Source organism: Stenella coeruleoalba (genome assembly GCF_951394435.1).
Source record: "Stenella coeruleoalba genome assembly, chromosome: 7".
Classification (NCBI taxonomy): domain Eukaryota; kingdom Metazoa; phylum Chordata; class Mammalia; order Artiodactyla; family Delphinidae; genus Stenella; species Stenella coeruleoalba.
Genome location: NC_137153.1, coordinates 113,566,889 through 113,589,343, shown reverse-complemented (window position 1 = coordinate 113,589,343; position 22,455 = coordinate 113,566,889). Strand labels below are relative to the sequence as shown.

Here is a 22,455-nt window from a genome sequence, read left to right as displayed (position 1 = left end):
TGGGGCCTCGAAGTTCTCTGTGGGATCTTCTCCACCTGGCAGCAGACGGAGGAGGAACACAGAAGGCTGTGCAGATTAGCCCTGGAAGAACCTCACTTCCAGGCGTACCTACCTCGCTTCCAGCCACATTTGGCCAGACTCAGTTACCTGGCCGTGTCTGCTTGCAAGGGAGACTGGGAATGTGGAGGAAAGGGAAGTGGCTCTTGTTAAGTGCCACAAGCAGTGAAGCCGATCCCATCCATCCACCCATCCATTCATTTATCCATTGAAAATGTAATGAAATCTGCAGTCTGATGCATACTGTGTCGTCTTTTGGACAGAGCAGTGAATGAAACAGACCGTGACATTGTCCCTGTAAAGTTCAGAACCCAGAGGGAAAGAGAAGCATAAAGTCACAGTAACGACATACATTTATTCGCAGTAAAATTGTAATAAGTGCTACTAAGAAGCACAGGGGGCCATGGCAGCATTTGACACTTGGGGCGTTAGAAAGACTGAGGAATCCAGGAGGGCTTCCCCGAAGAAGTGACTTTTACACTGAGTTCTGAAGGATGAGTAGGAGTTAGTTGAATGGGTTGCATGAGAGTTTTCTAGGCAAAGAAAATGGCACATGTGAAGGCTCTGAGATGCTTTGTTCCTGCTCATGGTGGGGATCATTGCTTTCCCAGGCCTGCCTAGGTGTGATGCTATAGGAGGTTCCTCCCCAGAACCCCAGGGAGGGCTCTCCCTGCAGCCTCCATACCTCACTCCTCCTGGACACTGCTCCCACTCCATAGGCTTGCCCCTCTGAGGTCACCATTGGACAGGATGCTACCCTGGACCAGCTCCATTCTCGACTCCATCCAGACTGCAAGCCTGTGGAGCTGGGATTCAGGCCACTCTTGGTAGTTGGATCTCAGGTCAGCCATAGCCTTCAACCCTGAAGATTTAAACAGATCTCCTAAGGAACTGGGTCCTGCTGACCTGCCTTGGGCCAAGGCCTGACCACAGTACCACCTGGCTAGTGCCCCTCACCCCACATCACACCAGCATGGTTGGGATGGGGGATTCTTGACCAAAACCTCCACAACCTTTGGGGCCCAGAGGGCTGTCTATGCCACTAATGGAAATAACTCCATCTCCCTAGAATGTGGTGCATTGACTATAACCACCTGGATGAGCCCTTTGGAGTGGGGGTGATCAGCAAAAAGAAGGTCGTGCTAATTTTGCCTTCTAAAGAGGCTGGGCGCTGCTAACCAGAGGGCCCTCGGCTCTTTCGAGCACAGGGTGAGTGTGAAAATAACAAGGCCGGAGACAGAAACTGGGCGAGCTGAACTATGCTATGTCCTAGAGGGCAGAGAAGCCTGAAGTTCGCGGTGAGGTGGAATTGACTGAGAGAACGACACCAAGCTGGCCGCTGGGAGAAGGAAGGAGAACAGGGATCCCCCAGCAGGGGACTTCCCTGGTGGCGCAGTGCTTAAGAATCTGCCTGCCAATGCAGCGGACACGGGTCCGAGCCCTGGTCCGGGAAGATCTCACATGCCGCAGAGCAACTAAGCCCGTGCACCGCAACTACCGAGCCTGTGCTCTAGAGCCCTCGAGGCACAACTACTGAGCCCGTGCACCTAGAGTCCGTGCTCTGCAACAAGAGAAGCCACCACAATTGGAAGCCCACGCGCTGCAACGAAAAGTAGACCCTGCTCACCGCAACTAGAGAAAGCGCGTGCACAGCAACGAATTCCCAATGCAGCCATAAATAAATAAATTTTTAAAAAATTTTTAAGAAAAATAAAATAAAATCTCCATAATAGGGGTTAGCTTTAAAAAAAAAAAAGGATTCCGCCAGTGAGGAACCACTGAGGAGGGGCTTGGGGTTCAGCACGGAGAATACGGTGTATCATCCTCCTCCACAGTCCCGAAAGATGGACAGTAAACATTATTGACTAGTGCTTTTATCTGGGGGCTCACGGAGGAGGTGAATTCAGCAACGAGGTCGGCATGGGGCACAAAGCAGAGACACAGCATGTGTCCACAGGGGCTCAGAATGAAGGGATGGCCACACCTGGGCTGCCGGCTTGATGGGCAGTACCTGATTGGCTCCCGTGACTTGAACGGCAGGCATCTTCTCCGTGGGTTTAGGTTGGCAGATGTGGTAGGCGTGCCAGTGCCTCAGCCACGTGCCCGCGGCATTCACACTAGTGCTGAAGCAAGTGGTTACCACCTGGCAAGGTGTGCCTTCCCAGGTCCCCTGCAAGTCAACAGGGTGCCATGCGGCCGGTGGAAAAGCACAGATCTGCCCAATTCCCATCTCCCTTTCTGCGCCTGCATCCTGAGGTCTGGACTTCTCTGCAAAGGAACATCTGTTCTGCAGAGCAGCCGAGACACCCCTCCCTGCTCCCCACAGAGGAAGTGGTTCTAAGTTAGCTTTCTCATAAACGGTTCTCAGATGGAAGAAAAGCAGCTGTCGCTGAAGCCACGTCAATCTGAGCGGTAAAAGGTTTGGGCAAAAACATATTTTATTGTTCTTGCTGTCAGAAACATAAAGATTTAAGGGGCATGTGACTCAGTAATTGCTGTGGACTTTTTTTCCCCTTGACAATAAATATAAAACTTAAAACTGTATTAAAATCATTTGACAATTTTTATGCTCAAAGAGCCCAGAATGAATAATGGGGTTTTTTTTTTTGCATCTAAAATGCACTCTCTCGTCAACCTATAAAACTGTCAGAAATAAATTCATCAAAAGCAGATTATATAATTAAAAGTCGCTATTTGTGTCTCTGCCCGGTTGGGATTGGATTTGTTTGTCTCTCTCTCTTTCTCACCCTCCTTTTTAAATTTTTAATTTTTTTAAAGTTCTAGATAATGGCAAACTCAGGCTGGGCTACTCTGAGGGAGACGATAAAATCAGGGCTTCCCGCAACAAGCCCAATTTCCTGCTGCACGCAGTCCCTCCAAATCGTATCTCATCAGGTATACGACTTCTCCCAACCAGTGCAGTTTTGGGGTGAGTATGAGAGGGAACATCCCACACTGGGATGTTTCTTGACAGGGAAACACAGAAGACAGGTGTGGCAGAGGTTTCTAGAGTGCACTCTTCTATTTTCTCCTTTTACACACCCTGGAGGATTCCACCCCCTAGCCCCCTGCAGTCGGCGGGCCTGTGACATCACTTGTTCTGCCCAGGGGGTTGTGAGCATAAGGGGGTGTGTGTTACTTCAGGGCTGAAGCATTTACGTGCTGGTTTTCTGTCGCACTTTCCTGCCCTCCACAGTGACCGCAGATGTGTGTCCCCCAAATGAGCAGCTACAGGAGGCTAGAGCCTCGGGCAGCCTGGATCACAAGTCAATGCACGGAGGACAGTGCCCTGGGGAGTCGCCTAGACCAACAACAAGCTTTGTGGGTAAAGCCACTGACTTGGAGGTCTGGTTGTTATCTCAGCATAACCAAGCCTACCCTCACTGTTTTAAAATGTAGGTTTATTATTATTCAGGTAAGGTGAGGCCAACAGATCAGGAGATGATTGCTGCTAAAAAGACAGTCTGTTATATTCACAGATCCCAAGAGGAGGCGGTGCATCACACCATGAGGGGCCACACAGGAAAGCACCAGCGTCGGTCAGGAGGTAGGAGCAAGTAGAAATGTGGACCCAAGTCTTTATTGGCTTCCACGAGAAGAAGAAAGGGCAAGGCAGGGTAAGCAGGTTTAAGACAGGCTGGCTTGAATATTCCAGCAGGCTCTGAGGCCTAGGGGTTCTCCCTATGTCTGGTACCTGCCCTGGGGTGATTAGGGCAGGCAGATGGTGGTCCAGAGGGTCAGAGCCCCATAAAGGAGGCAGCTAGGGTGTGGGCTCTGGGTTGTTGGTTTGCATTTGAAAGGCGTGCTCCCTGGCAAGTCATTGACTGCCTCTAGGAATTAGCTAACCCTGGGAGGGGGGCAGTCCCTCCAGAGCCAGCAAGGCCCCAAGATGTCAAAGCATCGGGATATAGAAAATAACAGCCATGGTTAATACACTGACTAATACAGGGGATTATTGTGATGTTCTAGCAGGGAAAGGACTAAATGCTAACTCTGATGGGCACAGCGTGGGCAGAGGTGTGAAGGAGGGGGAGGCATAAGGTGGCGAAGAGAGCAGAATGATGGAGCTTAGGGTCCCGGTGGAAAACAAGGCAGGGTGTAGCGGCGGGGACCTGAGGGTGGAGGCCTGGAGGCCAAGATCCGGCTTTGTTCTTCCTCTGAGAGGCTATGGGACAGCAACTCCAGACTGTGTCCCCGAGGGAGGAACCCAGAAGGAAGAAGAAATTAGCAGGAGGCTGATTTCCCAGAGAAGCACAGTTCTCTTCTCCAAGCTGGTGTCTGCTCACCCTGGGCCACCCCCACCCCCGTGTTAGGCCAGAGTATGGAAACCTCCCAAAATGAGACGAGCTGTCCAGATGGACCTCATGGCCTCCAGAGCTCCAGGACTCACTGACCTCTGGGAGTCCCCCAAGCCAGCACCCAGTCAGGCCCCATGCAGCTACTTTCCTGTCCTTGGGTGCTAACTCTGAGGTCTCCCCAAATTCCTCTACCTAGCGGCCTTAGTTGGGGTAAGGAGACTAAGCAGGCCAGACGTGGGAGTATGGAGGGATGAAAAAGGAGAGGAGATTCAGGGATGGGAAGATGAGGAGAAAGAACAAAGGGAGAGCTGGGGAGGAGGGAAGTGCTTAGTAAGAAATATTCTTTGAGATCCACGCACCCCAATGTTCATGGCAGCATGATTTACAATAGCCAAGACATATATATACATATATATATATGTATATATATATATATATATATATATATATATATACACAATGGAATACTACTCAGCCATAAAAAAGAATGAAATAATGCCATTTGCAGCAACATGGATGGATCTAGATATTATCATACTAAGTGAAGTAAGTCAGAGAAAGACAAATACCATATGCTATCACTTATATGTGGAATCTAAAAAAATGATACAAATGAACTTATTTACAAAACAGAAATAGACTCACAGACATAACAAACATATGGTCACCAAAGGGGAAAGGGGAGGAGGGATAAATTAGCAGTTTGGGATTAGCAGATACAAACTACTATATATAAAAGAGATAAATAATGAGGTCTTACTGTATAGCACAGGGACTATCTTCAATATCTTGTAATAACCTATAATGGAAAATAATTATATATATGAATAACTGAATCACTTTGCTGTATACCAGAAACTAACACAACATTGTAAATCAACTATATTTCAATTTAAAAAAGAAATACGCTTCGAGCCTTTGCTGTGTTCGCATGGAACAGAGAATCTTAACCCCATTTCACAGATGAGAAAATTGAGGATCAGAGAAGCTCAACAAGTGGCAGCAGCCTGTCCAACACAATACAGCCATCCTAGTCTATCTGGGTCCAAAGTGTGAGCTTGGAAAGCAAAATATCTAGGGCTTCTCAGGGTGAGTGGAATGTTTTCCCTCAACTCAGTCAGAGAAGTAGGGACATGGGGATTTACTCTCAACTTGGGGCAGAAGAGACAGTTGACTGGAGGGGACACTTTCTGACTCCAGAAGGTCCCCAGGCTGTGCTGCCTTCCCCTTGAAGGATGGGAGGTTTCTGTAAGCCTTTCTTACCATGTTAAAGATGAATCCTTCCATTTTTATTTTGCCAAGAGAGGTTTTTCTATAAAATGGATGCTGAATGTTATCAAATGCCTTTTTATCATCCTTGGTTTTTCCCTTTTGGCCTATTAATATGATGAATTATATTAATAGAGTTCCTAAAATAGAACTGTCCTTGCTTTCCAATAATATACCCTACCTGGTCATTGTGGAATATTCATTTTATATATTGCTAGATTCAATTTGCTAATATTTCATTTAAGATGTTTGCATCTATGTTTGTAAATGAGATTAGCCTGTAGCCTTCTTCTTTGTGCTATCTTTTGTCGGGTTTATTTAGCTTTGTAAATGAGTTGGAAGGGCTTCTCGTTCTGGGAATACCGTGGACCAGATATCCCCCAAATCTTCCTGCCATAAACACCTAGAAATGCTCAATACAATGTAACAAACAGTTGAGCTTACAGAAACATAGAGGACTTTTCCAGTAGCAAGAAATAAAGTGGGAACTGGAAACCAGAGAGGTAAGCACAGGAGCTGTCACAGCAGGTGGCCAGGGAGAGGGGTGAGAGGAGGTGATGCTCACATGGGGACAGGAGACAAGGCTTTGGGTCTGAGTTGGGAGAGAAGTTTGGACCTACCAACCGCAGGGGCTGTGCTCCCAGGGAAGGGTGGACTTGAAAAAGAAAATCTGCGCTCTGGAACAGGCAGGGGAAAGAGGGAATAAAGAGAATGAGACAAATATCATTCAAGGAGAGAATGACTGAGATTAAAAATACTCAAAAGTCACTAATAAGCACATGAAAAGATGCTCAACATCACTGATCATTAGAGAAATGCAAATCAAAATCACATTGCGACACCAACTCACACCTATTAAGATGGCTTACTAGCAAAACAAACAAACAAAACAAAACCAAAAAAACAGAAAATAACAAGCATTGGCAAGGATGTGATAAAACTGGAACCCTGTGCCCTGTCGATGGGAATGTAAAACAGTGCAGCCATTATGGAAAACAGTATGGCAATTCCTCAAAAACTTAAAAACAGAATTACCACATGATCCAGCTATCCCACTTCTGGGTATACATCCAAAATAACTGAAAACAGGATCTCAAAGAGATATTTGTATACCCCCTGCTTATTGCAGCATGATTCACAATAGCCAAGAGGTGGAAGCAATCCAAATGTTCATTGACAGATAAAATAAATGAACAAAATGTGGCAAATATATACAATGGAATACTATTCAGCTTTAAAAAGGAAGGAAATTCTGACACATGCCACAACATGGATGAGCTCTGAGGATATTATGCTAAGTGAAATAAGCCAGACACAAAAAGACAAATATTGTATGATTCCACTTATATAAGATGCCTAAAGTCGTCGAATTCACAGAGACAAAGTAGATTCTCTGCCTTCAGAAAAGTGGAGTATAACTCCTCATTCCTTAAAATGTGGGCTGAACATAGTGAATTTGTTCACATAACGAATCTCTTCCAAAGAGCAGATAAAATATGGAGATGGAGAAAAAGAGTAACTTTACACAGGAGAAACTTGACAAATGCTACCTCAGCCGGGTGATCAAGATTAACACCAATGGGGATAAGTCACGTTGATACCCTTGATGAGATGCAAAGCAAAAAGGGCTCATTAAGTCTGTGATTTTCTCCTCCAAATCCATAACCTGAGTCTAATCGTGAAAAACAAACCAAAAAAACAAACACCAGACAAATCCCAGTTGGATTTTCTACAAAATAACTGCCCAGTACTCCTTAAAATTGTCACTGAAACCAAGGAAATTCTGAGAAACTGCCACAGCCAAGAGGAACCTAAGGAGACATAAATGGAATATGGTAACTTGAATGAGATTCTGGGATAAAGAATTCTGGGTAAAATCTAAGGCAATATGAATACAATATATACTTCAGGTAATAACAATGTACTGATATTGGTTCATTCACTGTAACAAACAAATCATACTAACATAAGGTGTTAAAAATAGGGAGAATTGAGTGTGAGGCATATAAGAACCTCTGTTCTATCGTCACAACTTTTCTGTAAATTTAAAACTATTCTAAAATTAAAAGTTTATTTTTGGGCTTCCCTGGTGGCGCAGTGGTTGAGAGTCCGCCTGCCAATGCAGGGGACACGGGTTCGTGCCCCGGTCCGGGAAGATCCCACATGCCGCGGAGCGGCTGGGCCCGTGAGCCATGGCCGCTGAGCCTGCGCGTCCGGAGCCTGTGCTCCGCAACGGGAGAGGCCACAACAGTGAGAGGCCCGCGTACCGCAAAAACAAACAAACAAAGTTTATTTTAAAAAAAATGTACAGGTAACCACTCTAAGACTAGAAATAGAATGTAGAAAGAAGAAAATGAGTATAAATTCAATCAATCCAAAAGATAAGAAAATAAGCAAATAAAATTATGGTAAAAATAAAAGTGCAAAATAATTGTACTAGAACTAAATACGGACCAATTGGCAGCTTATAATAAATGTAAATGGACTAAACTGTATCCAGTTAAAAATCAGATTTTCAGATTGAATTTTAAAAATCAAAGTCTAGTCATTTGTGGACAAAAAATTGAAAGTATAGAGATAGAATAATTATATCAACTAAATATTAAATAAATGTTGGGGTAGCTATATTAATATCAGGGGAAAAAAACTAGACTCTAAGACAGAAAACACCATTAGGTATAAAGAATATCAACAGTACATAATGATAATGGACCACCTCACCTTATATATAATAATTGTGTTATATATGCACCTAACACCATGGTCACATAAAATATATAAAGCAAATATGTAATAGATTATTTTTTAATTGAAAAAAACCCACTATATCGTAATGGAAAATTTTAAACAGACTCAGTAATTTATAGATGAAGCAGACAAAAATTTTGTAAGGGACTAGGGCATTTGAATAAGACAATTAACTTGCTTGATATAATGAACAAACATAGAACCCGGCAACAAACAATTATAGAAAACCTATTTTTTCAAGCACATAATAGATGTTTGCAGAAATGACAGATATCAGGCCATAAAGCAAAATCTCAACAAATTCCAGAGAGTTGCTAGCATACAAATCATATTTTCTGACCACAATGCAATTAAATTAAAACTAATAAGAAGATTAGCAATGACGCTCCATGTTACAGCACAGCTGTAAATAACTTATGGAACAAAGAAAGAACTGGATATTTCAAATAGTACATATCAAAACTTCTGGGATGCAGCCAAAGTAGTACTTGGAGGGCCAGGTTTAGCTTTATATTAGGCGAGAAGAGAGAATGAAAATTAATAAACTAAGCACACAACTTAAGAAATTAGATAAAGAATAACAGAGTAAACTAAAGAAAGAAAAATGAAGGAGATAATAATGAGCAGAAAATAATTAAATTTAAAACCGAGCAACAATAAAATCATAAAATTAAAAACTAGTTAAGAAAAAGAGAAGGCACAAATAAGTGATATTAAAAATTAAAGAAAAGAAACACAGAGAAAATAGTAATTCTAAAAATCATGTTTTGAACAAATTTATGCCAATAAAATTTAAAGCCTAGTCACAGATAGCCAATTTCCAAGAAAATATAACTTATCAAAATTGTCCTAAGAAGAATTAGAAACTCTAAAGAGACCTATAATCATTAAAGAATTGAATCATTAATGTAAAATCTACCACTCTTCCATCCAAAAAGCCCACCAGGCCCAGATGGTAATAGTCAACTTCTACCAAACATTCAATGAACAGATAATCAAAGTTGTATTAGTCAGGGTTCACCAGAGAAACAGAAACAATAGGAAATATGTATACGTGTGCGTATGTTGGCAAGCTGAGATTCAGGAGAAGTGATGGTGTAATTCTAATCCAAATGCTGGCAGGCTTGAGACCTGGAAAGAGGTAATGTTTAAGTCTGAGACCAAAGGTGGGAAAAAAACAATATCCCAGTTAAAGGCAGTCAGGCAAAAGGAGCTCCCTCTTACTTGAAGAAAGGTAAGCCTTTTTGTTCTATTTAGGCCTTCAGCTGATTGGATGAGGCCCACCTGCATCAGGGAGAGCAATCTGGTTTATTCAGTCTACCAGTTCAAATGTTAATCTCATCCAAAATACTCCCCACAGATACACCTAGAATAATGCTTGACCACACCATGGCCCAGTCAAGTTGACACATAAAATTAACAATCAATTGAAGGAGAAAAACCATATGATCATCTCAATAGATGCAGAGAAAGCTTTCGACAAAATTCAACACCCATTTATGATAAAAACCCTGCAGAAAGTAGGCATAGAGGGAACTTTCCTCAACATAATAAAGGCCATATATGACAAACCCACAGCCAACATGGTCCTCAATGGTGAAAAACTGAAAGCATTTCCACTAAGATCAGGAACAAGACAAGGTTGCCCACTCTCACCACTCTTATTCAACATAGTTTTGGAAGTTTTAGCCACAGAAATCAGAGAAGAAAAGGAAATAAAAGGAATCCAAATCGGAAAAGAAGAAGTAAAGCTGTCACTGTTGGCAGATGACATGATACTATACACAGAGAATCCTAAAGATGCTACCAGAAAACTACTAGAGTTAATCAATGAATTTGGTAAAGTAGCAGGATACAAAATTAATGCACAGATCCCTGGCATTCCTATACACGAATGATGAAAAATATGAAAGAGAAATTAAGGGAACACTCCCATTTACCATTGCAACAAAAAGAATAAAATACCTAGGAATAAACCTACCTAAAGAGACAAAGGACCTGTATGCAGAAAATTATAAGACACTGATGGAAGAAATTAAAGATGATACAAATAGATGGAGAGATATACCACGTTCTTGGATTGGAAGAATCAACATTGTGAAAATGACTCTACTACCCAAAGCAATCTACAGATTCAATGCAATCCCTATCAAACTACCACTGGCATTTTTCACAGAACTAGAACAAAAAATTTCACAATTTGTATGGAAACACAAAAGACCCCGAAGAGCCAAAGCAATCTTGAAAACGAAAAACGGAGCTGGAGGAATCAGGCTCCCTGACTTCAGACTATACTACAAAGCTACAGTAATCAAGACAGTATGGTACTGGCACAAAAACAGAAAGAAGGATCAATGGAACAGGATAGAAAGCCCAGAGATAAACCCATGCACATATGGTCACCTTATCTTTGATAAAGGAGGCAGGAATGTACAGTGGAGAAAGGACAGCCTCTTCAATAAGTGGTGCTGGGAAAACTGGACAGGTACCTGTAAGTATGACATTAAATCATTCCCTAACACCATACACAAAAATAAGCTCAAAATGGATTAAAGACCTAAATGTAAGGCCAGACACTATCAAACTCTTAGAGGAAAACATAGGCAGAACACTCTATGACATAAATCACAGCAAGATCCTTTTTGACCCACCTCCTAGAGAAATGGAAATAAAAACAAAAATAAACAAATGGGACCTAATGTAACTTCAAAGCTTTTGCACAGCAAAGGAAACCATAAACAAGACGAAAAGACAACCCTCAGAATGGGAGAAAGTATTTGCAAATGAAGCAACTGACAAAGGATTAATCTCCAAAATTTACAAGCAGCTCATGCAGCTCAATAACAAAAAAACAAACAATCCAATCCAAAAATGGGCAGAAGACCTAAATAGACATTTCTCCAAAGAAGATATACAGACTGCCAACAAACACATGAAAGAATGCTCAACATCATTAATCATTAGAGAAATGCAAATCAAAACTACAATGAGATATCATCTCACACCAGTCAGAATGGCCATCATCAAAAAATCTAGAAACAATAAATGCTGGAGAGGGTGTGGAGAAAAGGGAACACTCTTGCACTGCTGGTGGGAATGTGAACTGGTACAGCCACTATGGAGAACAGTGTGGAGGTTCCTTAAAAAACTACAACTAGAACTACCATATGACCCAGCAATCCCACTACTGGGCATATACCCTGAGAAAACCAAAATTCAAAAAGAGTCATGTCCCAAAATGTTCATTGCAGCTCATTTACAATAGCCAGGAGATGGAAACAACCTAAGTGTCCATCATCAGATGAATGGATAAAGAAGATGTGGCACATATATACAATGGAATATTACTCAGTCATAAAAAGAAACGAAATTGAGCTGTTTGTAATGAGGTGGATGGACCTAGAGTCTATCATACAGAGTGAAGTAAGTCAGAAAGAAAAAGACAAATACCGTATGCTAACACATATATATGGAAGTTAAGAAAAAAAAATGTCATGAAGAACATAGGGGTAAGACAGGAATAAAGACACAGACCCTCTAGAGAATGGACTTGAGGATATGGGGACGGGGAAGGGAAAGTTGTGACAAAGCGAGAGAGTGGCATGGACACATATACACTACCAAACGTAAAATAGATAGCTAGTGGGAAGCAGCCGCATAGCACAGGGAGATCAGCTCGGTGCTTTGTGACCACCTAGAGGGATGGGATAGGGAGGGTGGGAGGGAGGGAGATGCAAGAGGGAAGAGATATGGGAACATATGTATATGTATAACTGATTCACTCTGTTATAAAGCAGAAACTAACACACCATTGTAAAGCAATTATACTCCAATAAAGATGAAAAAAAAATTAACAATCACACTAGTCTTAAAGAAACTACTCAAAGAACAGAAGAGATACTGTTTTCCAACTCTTTCAAGGAGGCTGGCAATGTCTTAATTAAAAAACAAACAAAAAATGATAGTATGATAAAAGAAAAGAGGACTTTATCTCATGAACATAGAAGCAAAAGTCCCAAATGAAATATTAAGACAAAATCCAGCACTGTATAAAAAATGACAAAGTTGGATTTAAACTTTAATTTACGATGAGAAAATCTATGTAATTTACTACATTAACAAATGAACAGAGAAAAACCATAAAGTGATTTTAATATATCTATAAAAAAGCATTTGATAAAGTTCAATACCATTCATGAGGGGAAATACTCTTTACAAAAAAAGAATAGAGAAGATACAGAGGGGGTACCAAAAACCTATGGCAAACATTCTACTTAATGGTGAAATGTTAGAAGCATTTCCTTCAAAATCAGGTATGAGGCAAAGATAACCTTTATTACAATTTTATTTAACAATGTATTAGAAGTTATGGATCACACAAGACAAGAAACAAAATAAAGACTGAAAGAAAAAAAATTGTAGGTGATATGATTATCTACATTAAAAAAATCCAATAGAGTCTATATACAAACTATATAGAAGTATATAGAAGGATTGAGCAAAATTGCTTAATACAAGATTAATGTACTAAAGTGATCTTAAATATATTTTATATATTTATATATATTTTATATATTTTATTGCTATGCTCCATTAACAATTCAAAATTTTGTATCATTTTAAAAAACATATAGTAAACATATAGTAAAACATATAGAAACATATAGTAAAAAAAAAAACCTTAACCCTTTTTATATGCACAGTTCAGTATGCTGAGTATATCTGTTGTTGTGCAACAGATCTCCAGAACTTTTCCATCATGCAAAACTGAAACTCTGTATCCATTAAACAACAACTTCTCATTTACCCCTTCCCCTCCAGGCCCTGGCAACTACCATTCTACTTTGTGTCTCTGAATTTGAGTACTCTAGGTACCTTATATAAGTTGAATTATATGGTATTTGTCTTTTTGTGACTGGCTTATTTCATTTAGCATAATGTCCTCAAGGCTCATCCATGTTGTGGCATGTGTCAGAATTTCCTTCCTTTTTATGGTTGAATAGTATTCCACTGTATGTATTTGCCACACTTTGTTTATCACTCACCTGTCAATAGACATTTAGGTTGCTTCCACCTCTTGGCTATTGTCAATAATGTTGTTATGAACAAGCGTGCAAATATCTCTTCAAGATCCTTTTCTCAATTCTTTTGGATATACACCCAGAAGTGGGATTGCTGGATCATATGGTAATTCTGTTTTTAATTTTTTGAGGAACTGCCATACTGTTTTACATAACGGCTGCACTATTTTACATTCCTAACCAACGGGGCACAAGGGTTCCAATTTTATCACATCCTTGCCCATGCTTGTTCTTTTCTGGGCTTTTTTTTTTTTTTTCCTGTCAATTTGAGAAGTAAAATACTGAGAGTGGTTTGATGAAGTCTCCTACTAGGGCTGTGTTTATCAGTTTAACTTCACACATCCCTACTGGAGATGGCTCCTTTAACTTGTACTAACATACTGTATTCTAGAGTTTGTTTTCTCATCTATTGTCCTGCCTATCTCTTCAGGTACCAGAATAGCTTTGTTTTAGTTGTGGGGGACTTTAACTGCTATAGGGTTAGTACCCCCTCATTATTCTTACTTTTGTTTTTCATGTGAATTTTAAAATCAGCTTGTCTAGTTTTTCTTTTTTAAACCACACTGACATTTTAATTAGGCTTGCCTTAAATTTATAAATTAACTTGGGGAGGGCTTCCCTGGTGGCGCAGTGGATAAGAATCTGCCTGCCAATGCAGGGGACACGGGTTCAAGCCCTGGTTCGGGAAGATCCCACATGCCTCGGAGCAACTAAGCCCGTGTGCCACAACTACTGAGCCTGAGCTCTAGAGCCCGCAAGCCACAACTACTGGGCCCACATGCCACAACTACTGAAGCCTGTGCACCTAGAGCCCACGCTCTGCAACATAGAGAAGCCACTGCAATGAGAAGCCCGCGCACCGCAACGAAGAGTAGCCCCCGCTCGCCGCAACTAGAGAAAGCCTGCGCGCAGCAACAAAGACCCAACACAACCCAAAATAAATAAATAAATAAATTTATAAATTAACTTGGGGAGAAATTACTTTTTTTATGATGCTCTGTCTTCCTATCCAAGAACACTATATATTTTTTCCACTAGTTCAAGTCTTCTTCAGGTCCTTCAGAAGTGTTTTCTCACAGGTTGTATAAATTTCTTGATAAATTTATTGCTGAATTTTTTTCTGCTGTTATAAATGAGGACTTTTTTTCCATTATATCTTCTAACTTGTTTTCGTATATAAAAAGTTAACTTCCACATATCAAATTGCATCCCACTACCTTGTTGAATTCTCCTGCTGTTTATAGTAGTTTTAAATTTGATTCCCTTGTGTTTTCTGGATAGACGAACATATCATCTGCAAATAGTGTTTGACTTCCATGTCCCATTTTTTGAAATCCCTTTAATCTCTTTCTATTGGCTGGTACCTTTAGCTCAACATTTAATAACAGTATGACGGCAGATATTTTTGTCTTGCTCCTGATTTTAGCGGGGATATTTCAGTGTTTCCTCATTAAGCTTGATGCTGACTCTTGTGCCAAGACAGATGTTCTTTATCATGTTAAGGAAGAATCTACCCATCCCTTTTTTATGAAGTATTTCTATCAAAAATGAATGCCAAGTCTTTTCAAATGCCTTTTGGTGTCTATGAAGACGTTAACGTAAGTTTTCTCCTTAGATCTATTGCTATGATGAGCTATATTCGTATATTTCCTAATATTGAACAATCTGTAGATTCATGAAATGAACCCCATTTGGTCATTATGCAATGTGCTGTTAGATTTGGTTAACTTAAGATTTATTTATGATTTTTTTGCACTGCTTTTCATAAGTGACTATGGTTCTCTTTTCCGTGTGAGATCTTTCTAACATTTGGGTATTAATGTTCTACTTGCTTTATTAAAATAATTAGAAAAAAATCCCCTTTTTAAAAAGTCTGAAACAGTCTAAATAATATTGGACTTATCTGCTCATTAGAGGTTTGGAAGAATTTCTCTGCAAGACCATCTGGGCCTGGTACTTTTTAAGGTGATAACTCCTTATCTACTTTAACAATTTCTATATGAAAATGTTTAGATTTTCTATCTCTTCCTGAATTGGGTTTGGTCATTTATATTTTGGTAAAAAGTTATCAAATTCATCCAGGTTTTTAAGTGTATTTACGTAAAGTTGAACAAAGCAGTTTCATGACTCTTTACTGTCCTCTCCCTCTCTGTGGTTATTTTTCCTTTATCGTTTCTCCTTTTGTGTATTCAGGCCTTCTTGCCCTTTATCTCAATTAGGTTTATCTTGTGGTTTATCTGTTTTACTGGTTTCCTCATAAAATGACTTCTATTTTTCTTCTTATTAACTCATAATTTCTCCTTTTATCTTTCCAAGTTTCCTGCTCTTTTCCTAACTTCTTAGATCAGATGCTTAATTTTCTCATTTTCATCTTTCTTGTTTATTGATATCAATATTCAAGGCTTCTCCTCTGAGTATTACTATAACCATTTCCCACAGATTGTGTTATGTAGTTTATTTTCTTTGTTTTCTAGGTTTTCTGCAGTGTCTGCTTATATCCTCTTTGACCCAAGTGCTAGTTAATAGGGAATTTTAAAAATTTCTAGGTGGTAGAGAATTACTGAGTTTGGTTTTCTTTTTCTCATTTTATCTTTAATTTCTAGTTTTAGTGCATTGGAGTAAGAGTTCTCCAATAACCATTCTCTTCTTTTTTGTAATAACAAAACCCTAACATTTAGCCAGGCACATAGCTTCTCAGAATACAAACTACATTTCCCAGCCACGCTTGCAGCTAGGAGCAGTCATGTAACTAAGTTCTGGCCAATGGGATGGGAATAGTATTATGTGCAGAACCTCTGGGTGGTGATTTTAAAAGGGGGAGGGGAAGTGTGCCCGGCTTTTATTATTATTACTTGATTCTGCTGCTTGTAACAAGGATCCTTGCAGATGAAGTTAACACCCTAAGAATGGCAGAGCGACAAGACAGAAGTCTATGTTCTACTACTTCAGAGCACTGGGAAACCTCACAGGGCAGTCCCCATGCAAAGCTTGAATCACGTACTTTTGTACCGAAACAGAAATCTTTCACACTGTTCCGCCATTGTTACTTTGGCACTCTGTACACACGGCCAAATCTATTCTACAGCTAATACAGTTGGCAACATTTTTCTCCTGCCTGTATATTTATAGGACTTTTCCCCTTTAATCCTTGAAATTCGATTATTTCACCTGGCTATAGGTCACTTTTCATTAGCTTTACCTAATGTTCAAAGGGCAGGTTTGTTTCATTATTCCTTTGATTATCGCTCATTTTATTCTATTTGTAGGGCTTTTCTTCAAGGTGTCTTTCCACTAATCACGTCCATTCCTTTATTCCTTTATTCTGAATTATGGAAAGGTTTTTTTTGAGGCCCACCTTTTAAACCATGGGTTCTGTTTTACTGCAGTGTTCAATCTGCTACTTCCTTCCTCCATTGCCTTTATAAATGCAGCAATTGCACTTTTTAGCTGAAAACAATCTTTTCTAGTCTCGGAGTATACTTTTTTCAGATATACAATGGCCCTTTGAATCTCCTTGGGCGTACAAACTGGAGATTTTCTAAAGACTTCTGCTGATTCTGGCAGGAAGTTTATCTCAGAGGGAAACATCTGCATTGATCCTTTCCTTGTCTTTTCACATGGCCAGTGGTCTTCCTTTGGTCATCCTCACAGTGAGCGTTTCTCACTGTGAGAAAGAAACCCCGTGCTAATCTTCCCGTCCCAGATGAGGAAACATTTGGGTTTGCTGAAGGTTTAGTTTGCTACGTCTGGGTTTCATTCTCTGAGGGGAGTAAGAAAGGTAAGATACTAATGCACGTACATCATGGGAACATCTGTGCTCTGCCAGTGAGCCTCAGCTCTGAAGCTGGGGACGCAGCTCCAAGTTGCTTGGGTGCTGCCCTCTGTCTCTATCGGGCATGGCCGTCCACACCAGGACCCAGCAGTGGTTGCAACTCACTCTTCCCAGCCGGCCTCTGAAGAAAGCTGCAAGCTGGCACCTTGGTTCGCTGCACGAGGCACTCACAGAAACTGCTCCCACCTACTGCCCCCAGCCGCCTCATCTTCAGGCTCTGCCTCCCTGCGCTTAGGTGAGTTATGGGGTTCTGATAGGGATCCCTTACATGTAGGGAGGCCACCTAGCCTGGGAGTTAAGACCATGGGCTCAGGAGTTAGATGGGCATGGCTTCAAGTCCCAGTTTGGCCACTTATTAGCTGTGCAACTATGAACAAGGGACAGACTCTCGGGGCCTCAGTTCCCTCTTGTACAAAATGAGGTCAGTGACAGCACCTCACCCCTGTGCTCTGATGACGATTCACCACGTGTGTGACTTTCTCGGCCCAGGGTCTGGCGCACAGTAGGTGCACCATCACTGGAAACTCTAATTACTCCCGAGAGGACTTCTTCCCACACAGTGTGTCCCACAAATGTGTGAGAGCCCTTTCCCCAGGCAGGTTCCTCCAGTATTGGTAGAAATTCTTCCCGTTTCTAATGCATCAGTGTCACTCTCCTTCGTGTGGCGGTGGTACCTGTTCTCTGTGCTCCCCTATTTTTACATCCCTATATAAATAAGTATCCCTACATAGTAATTTCAAAAGGAACGGGAGGAGGGGAGGAAGCAGTTAAACAAAAAGTCTCGGTTCGCCATCTGATTCCAATCTTTCTGAGCCACAGGACTTGGCTTCTCAGCTACCTTGTGCCGTGGGCTCCTCTGGTTTTGTTTTTTTTTAAATATCTTATTTATTTATTTGGTGGCACTGGGTCTTAGTTGTGGCAGGTGGGCTCCTTAGTTGCGGCTCGTGGGCTCCTCAGTTGTGGCATGCAAACTCTTAGTTGTGGCATGCATGTGGGATCTAGTTCCCTGACCAGGGATCAAACCCAGGCCCCCTGCATTGGGAGCATGGAGTCTTAACCACTGCGCCACCAGGGAAGTCCCACTCCTCAGGTTTGAGACCACACAGCTTAGGGGAGAAAGTCACCCTCCTGCCGCCCTGGCCCTATGGTACCCCACCAGCTGGGCCATCCCTGCCCTCCTTCCTTCCATCCCAGCCAAGTCAAGGACTAGAGAGGATTCCCAATCAGTCTTTAGGATTTTGCTTCACAGACCAGGAAGATATTTTGGAGAGAGGCTAAGCAAAGAGGTGATGGGCAAAGACTTAACTCACTACCTTCTTTGTGTGGGCAGCACTGAGAAAAAGCATAAAGGTAAGAGGCACAGGGGCATAGAGAGATTAGACCCACAGCAAATCACCCAGAAGAAAAACAGCAAATAACAATCAACTACCAGGATTTGTTGAGTGCACACCATGGGCTAAGCACATACATTCCAACCACTTATTCTCAGTCCTGTGAAATAGGACTTTAATTATACCCATTTTACAGATGAAAGACCTGAGACTCAGAGAGGAGAAGTACCTCGTCTGGGGTCACACAGACAGCAAGTGGCTGATCTGGGGCTTTCCCCTGCATTTGTTGGATTCCCAAGTCCATGCACGGAACCACTGCTCCAGACCAACTCATTCTAATCACAAAACTTTAGCCAAATCTGTCTCACATTTGCCCCAATCTCCTGTGGGGCACTGAGAGGCTCAGCAAGCCACCCCAGACCTCCAGCACTGCCAGCACCTCTAGCCCCTTCCCTTTCTCCCTGCAACCATATCTGGAATTCAGGGGGTGGCCAGACCAGGACCACCTACACACTCTTTGGGCTATTCTGCTCCAGCCACAGCTGCAAGGGGTAACACTTCCCAGAGTTGGAGCATATACCGGTGGGTTTTCCAATAACATCTGACTTGGCTTTTAATTATTGGGAAGTGATCGTTGATTTACACAGCACTATTTATCCAGCAAATTGCTAATTAATGCACTGAAAAATGCGAAGTGGTGTCAAATATTTGCTTTTTATTTGCAGTACCAAAATATTTTTATTTTCCGTGAGGAGCAGAATCGATGCAAAGGTACTGAAATGTTTAAACAGGGTATGTAAAGTTTAAGCAGAATATTAAACAGGGAGGAAAGCTGGGCTTCATGGCTGGGGCTCTGGGGTGTTCTGTAGACTGGGGGATGTTCAGAGATAGTCCCGAGAGCAGTGAACCCCAAATCTCTTCTCAGAATGTGCCCTTGACATGCAAAGGGCACCAGCTAGCCACAGACAAGGACATCTGAGTGACCAGGATCATCCTCACTAATCCCCCCTCCCCACTTCTTCTCAGCATCATGGTCACCTCCATCACGTCTCTCTGCTGCCATCACCACCACCACTCTGTCCATCTCTGTCCATTCATTCCTTATATTTTACATATTGAATACGTGCTATGTGCTGGACATTATTCTGTTGCTGGGAGATAAGTCCCTCTGCTCATGGAGCTTGAACTGGATTTCGACACCCATTAGGCAAGAAAATAAATAAATGAATAAAAAATTTTCAGAGGGTGATAAGTGCTACAAGAAATAAATCTAGGGAATCAATAAGGAGTTGTTACTTTAGATTGGTTGGTCAGGGTAGGTCTTTGTTGGGAGAAAAAAAGGCATTTTAACTAAAAGAGCTAAACCAACCCTATAAAGATATGGGGACAGAACTTTCCAGGAGCATGAACAGAAAATGCAAAGGCCCTGAGACAGAAAGGGACCTGGGGCAGGAGAACCAACATGCGTGGAGCAGAGCGGCTGGGAGCAAGGTAAGAGGTGACATTGGCAGGCCGGTGATGCCCCACTGCCCCACTGCCCGCCCGGGAGTGAAGGAGTCGGGGTTTTATTCTAATCTCAATGGAAAGCCACCAGGGAGCCCTGAGGGGAGAGTGATGGGCTCTGGTGTACTTGTCAGAGCTCATTCTGACTGTAGAGTGGAGAACTAGTCGGGGCCAAGCGTGGAAGCAGCACGACCCTGGCAGCTGTGATTCCTCAAGCAGGATCCAGTTGAGAAACAGGGAGCTCAGAGCAGGGTGGGCACGTGGAGATGGAGAGAAGGCAGAGTCAGGGTGGGGGTGGGGTGGGGCCTACAGTCTCGCGATGGGATGGGATATGAGGATGCTTGGTGCCCGGAAGGAGGAGTCACGGCCTCACCATCCCCCCTACACCTCCTTCAGAGCCGTTTTATCAGCCGAAACCACAGCAGCTACAGTTTACTAAGGATTTACACGGGGATACTTACTTTATGAACTGGTCTGTCTCCAAATGATCAACAACGCCATGAGGGAGGTATTATTAGGCCTTGTGTGATTTACCTGGCCTTGCCAATCCCCTGAAAAGACTGAACGTGGAGGCGGAAATGACCGCTAGTCACTCATTTAATCAAGAGCACGTGTTAGGTGCCTACAGGGCGGGATCTGCTGGCCCCGCCTCCCTGCTTCCCCCCCCACCCTTCAATCAGGAACACCACCACCTGAACAGGAACAGAGCGCTAACACCTTTGTTCCGCCTCCGTGAGGTCGGCGTTATTACCCCATTTTACAGATGAGTAAATGACCTCCCTGCATTTAACTTTGTCCAACCCATTATTCACCAATGAGAACGGTCCTTCCGAAGCACGGGTCTGACTTCGTCCTGCCCCTGCCCCACCTCCCACAGCTCCCCCTTCTCCCAGTGCCCAGAGCCTGCCCTACACGAACTCCAGGACCTTGCGTGGAACCTTCTTCTTCCCTCCATCCCACCTCGCCCCGCTGCTCCTTCTTCTGGCCAGCTCCCAGCCCGCCTCAGGTCTCGGCTCCAAGTGCCTTCCCCAGGGGGTCCACCTCACCGCAGACACCAGTTTGATACAGCCCTTCTTTGTGACACTCGTGGGCACTTGTAAGTACCCAGCTGCGTTGTGCTGAGTGATGATACGCCTAAGCCCTGGGAGGGCTGGGAAGGCTCCTGTCTGCCACCCTTCCCTCCACCTTCACTGTGAGGGAGCTTTGGGGGTGGGGGGGAGAGCTTTGCCTGGCCACACACCTGCATTGTGGCTTCCCTTCCTTCATCTGTTAGCCCATTGTGCCCCCAGACCCCGGACCAGTTACAGTACCCGCTCCCAAACCAGGCTCTAGGGCTAAGGGGGAAGAACTGGGGCATTCTGGAGTTCTGATCTTTGGCCTGGTGGGTGCCACATGTCTGCTAAAGCCTGGATGCTGAAGATCATTAAATGCCACACGACAGTTAACATCTTGGGAGGGGTTTCCAAGACCAGGGGCAGAGGTAAGAAGTCACAAGTTCTCCTGCTGATGGGCCCTCTCTCCCTCTTCCTTTATCAGGGAGGAGTGGAAAGTCACTGTGGTTTTGGGGGGGGTTGTCTAAGATGGTGATAAAAGACTCTCTCCATTACGCCATACCCTTGGACCAATAACATGAACAAAATGTGGTATCATCACACAGTGGAATAGTACACAGCCATGAAAAATGAACTACCAGTACACACTGCCCTATGGATCAAGCTTACAGACAATGTAATGCCATAGAAGCCAGACGCAAAAGAGTATAGGGTGTGTATGATTCCATTTATGCAAAGTTCAAGAACAGGCAAGATGAACCTAATTTATGTGGAAACCAGGAAAGGTGGGGTACAAGCCAGAGGGAAACTTCTGGGTGCCAGAGATGCTCTTCATCTTTATGGGTGGTGACATGAGTGCTCACTGTGCACTTAAGACTGTGCACTTTTCTAGAAGTTTTACTCAATTAAAAAAAAATTATTTTGGGGGCTTCCCTGGTCGTACAGCGGTTAAGAATCCACCTGCCAATGCAGGGGACATGGGTTCAAACCCTGGTCTGGGAAGATCCCACATGCCACGGAGCAACTAAGCCCATGTGCCACAACTACTGAGCCTGCGTGCCACAACTACTGAAGCCCACGTGCCTAGAGACCGTGCTCCGCAACAAGAGAAGCCACCACAATGAGAAGCCCATGCACCACAACGAAGAGTATCCCCCGCTCGATGCAACTAGAGAAAACCCGCGCAGCAAAATAAATAAACAAAATAAATAAGAAGACCCAATGCAGCCAAAATTAATTAATTAATTAATTAAAAAAAATACAATCGTGCCAGCAAAACCAATA

At 42.7% G+C, this 22,455-nt stretch overlaps 1 protein-coding gene across 3 annotated transcripts in view; it reads right to left on the bottom strand.

Moving 5' to 3' along the window:
• Positions 1-22,455, bottom strand: part of MVB12B (multivesicular body subunit 12B) — a 470,401-nt gene that overhangs the window by 326,432 nt on the left and 121,514 nt on the right. Inside the window, exon 3 of one of the 3 annotated variants that reach the window (XM_079928057.1) lies at positions 5,116-5,154. The exons of 1 other annotated variant lie outside the window; for it this stretch is intronic. The gene's annotated coding sequence lies outside the window, so the exon portion shown is untranslated. Of the gene's footprint in view, positions 1-742; positions 928-5,115; positions 5,155-22,455 lie in introns of those variants that run through there. One more of the 3 variants, XM_079928059.1, reaches the window with a different exon arrangement.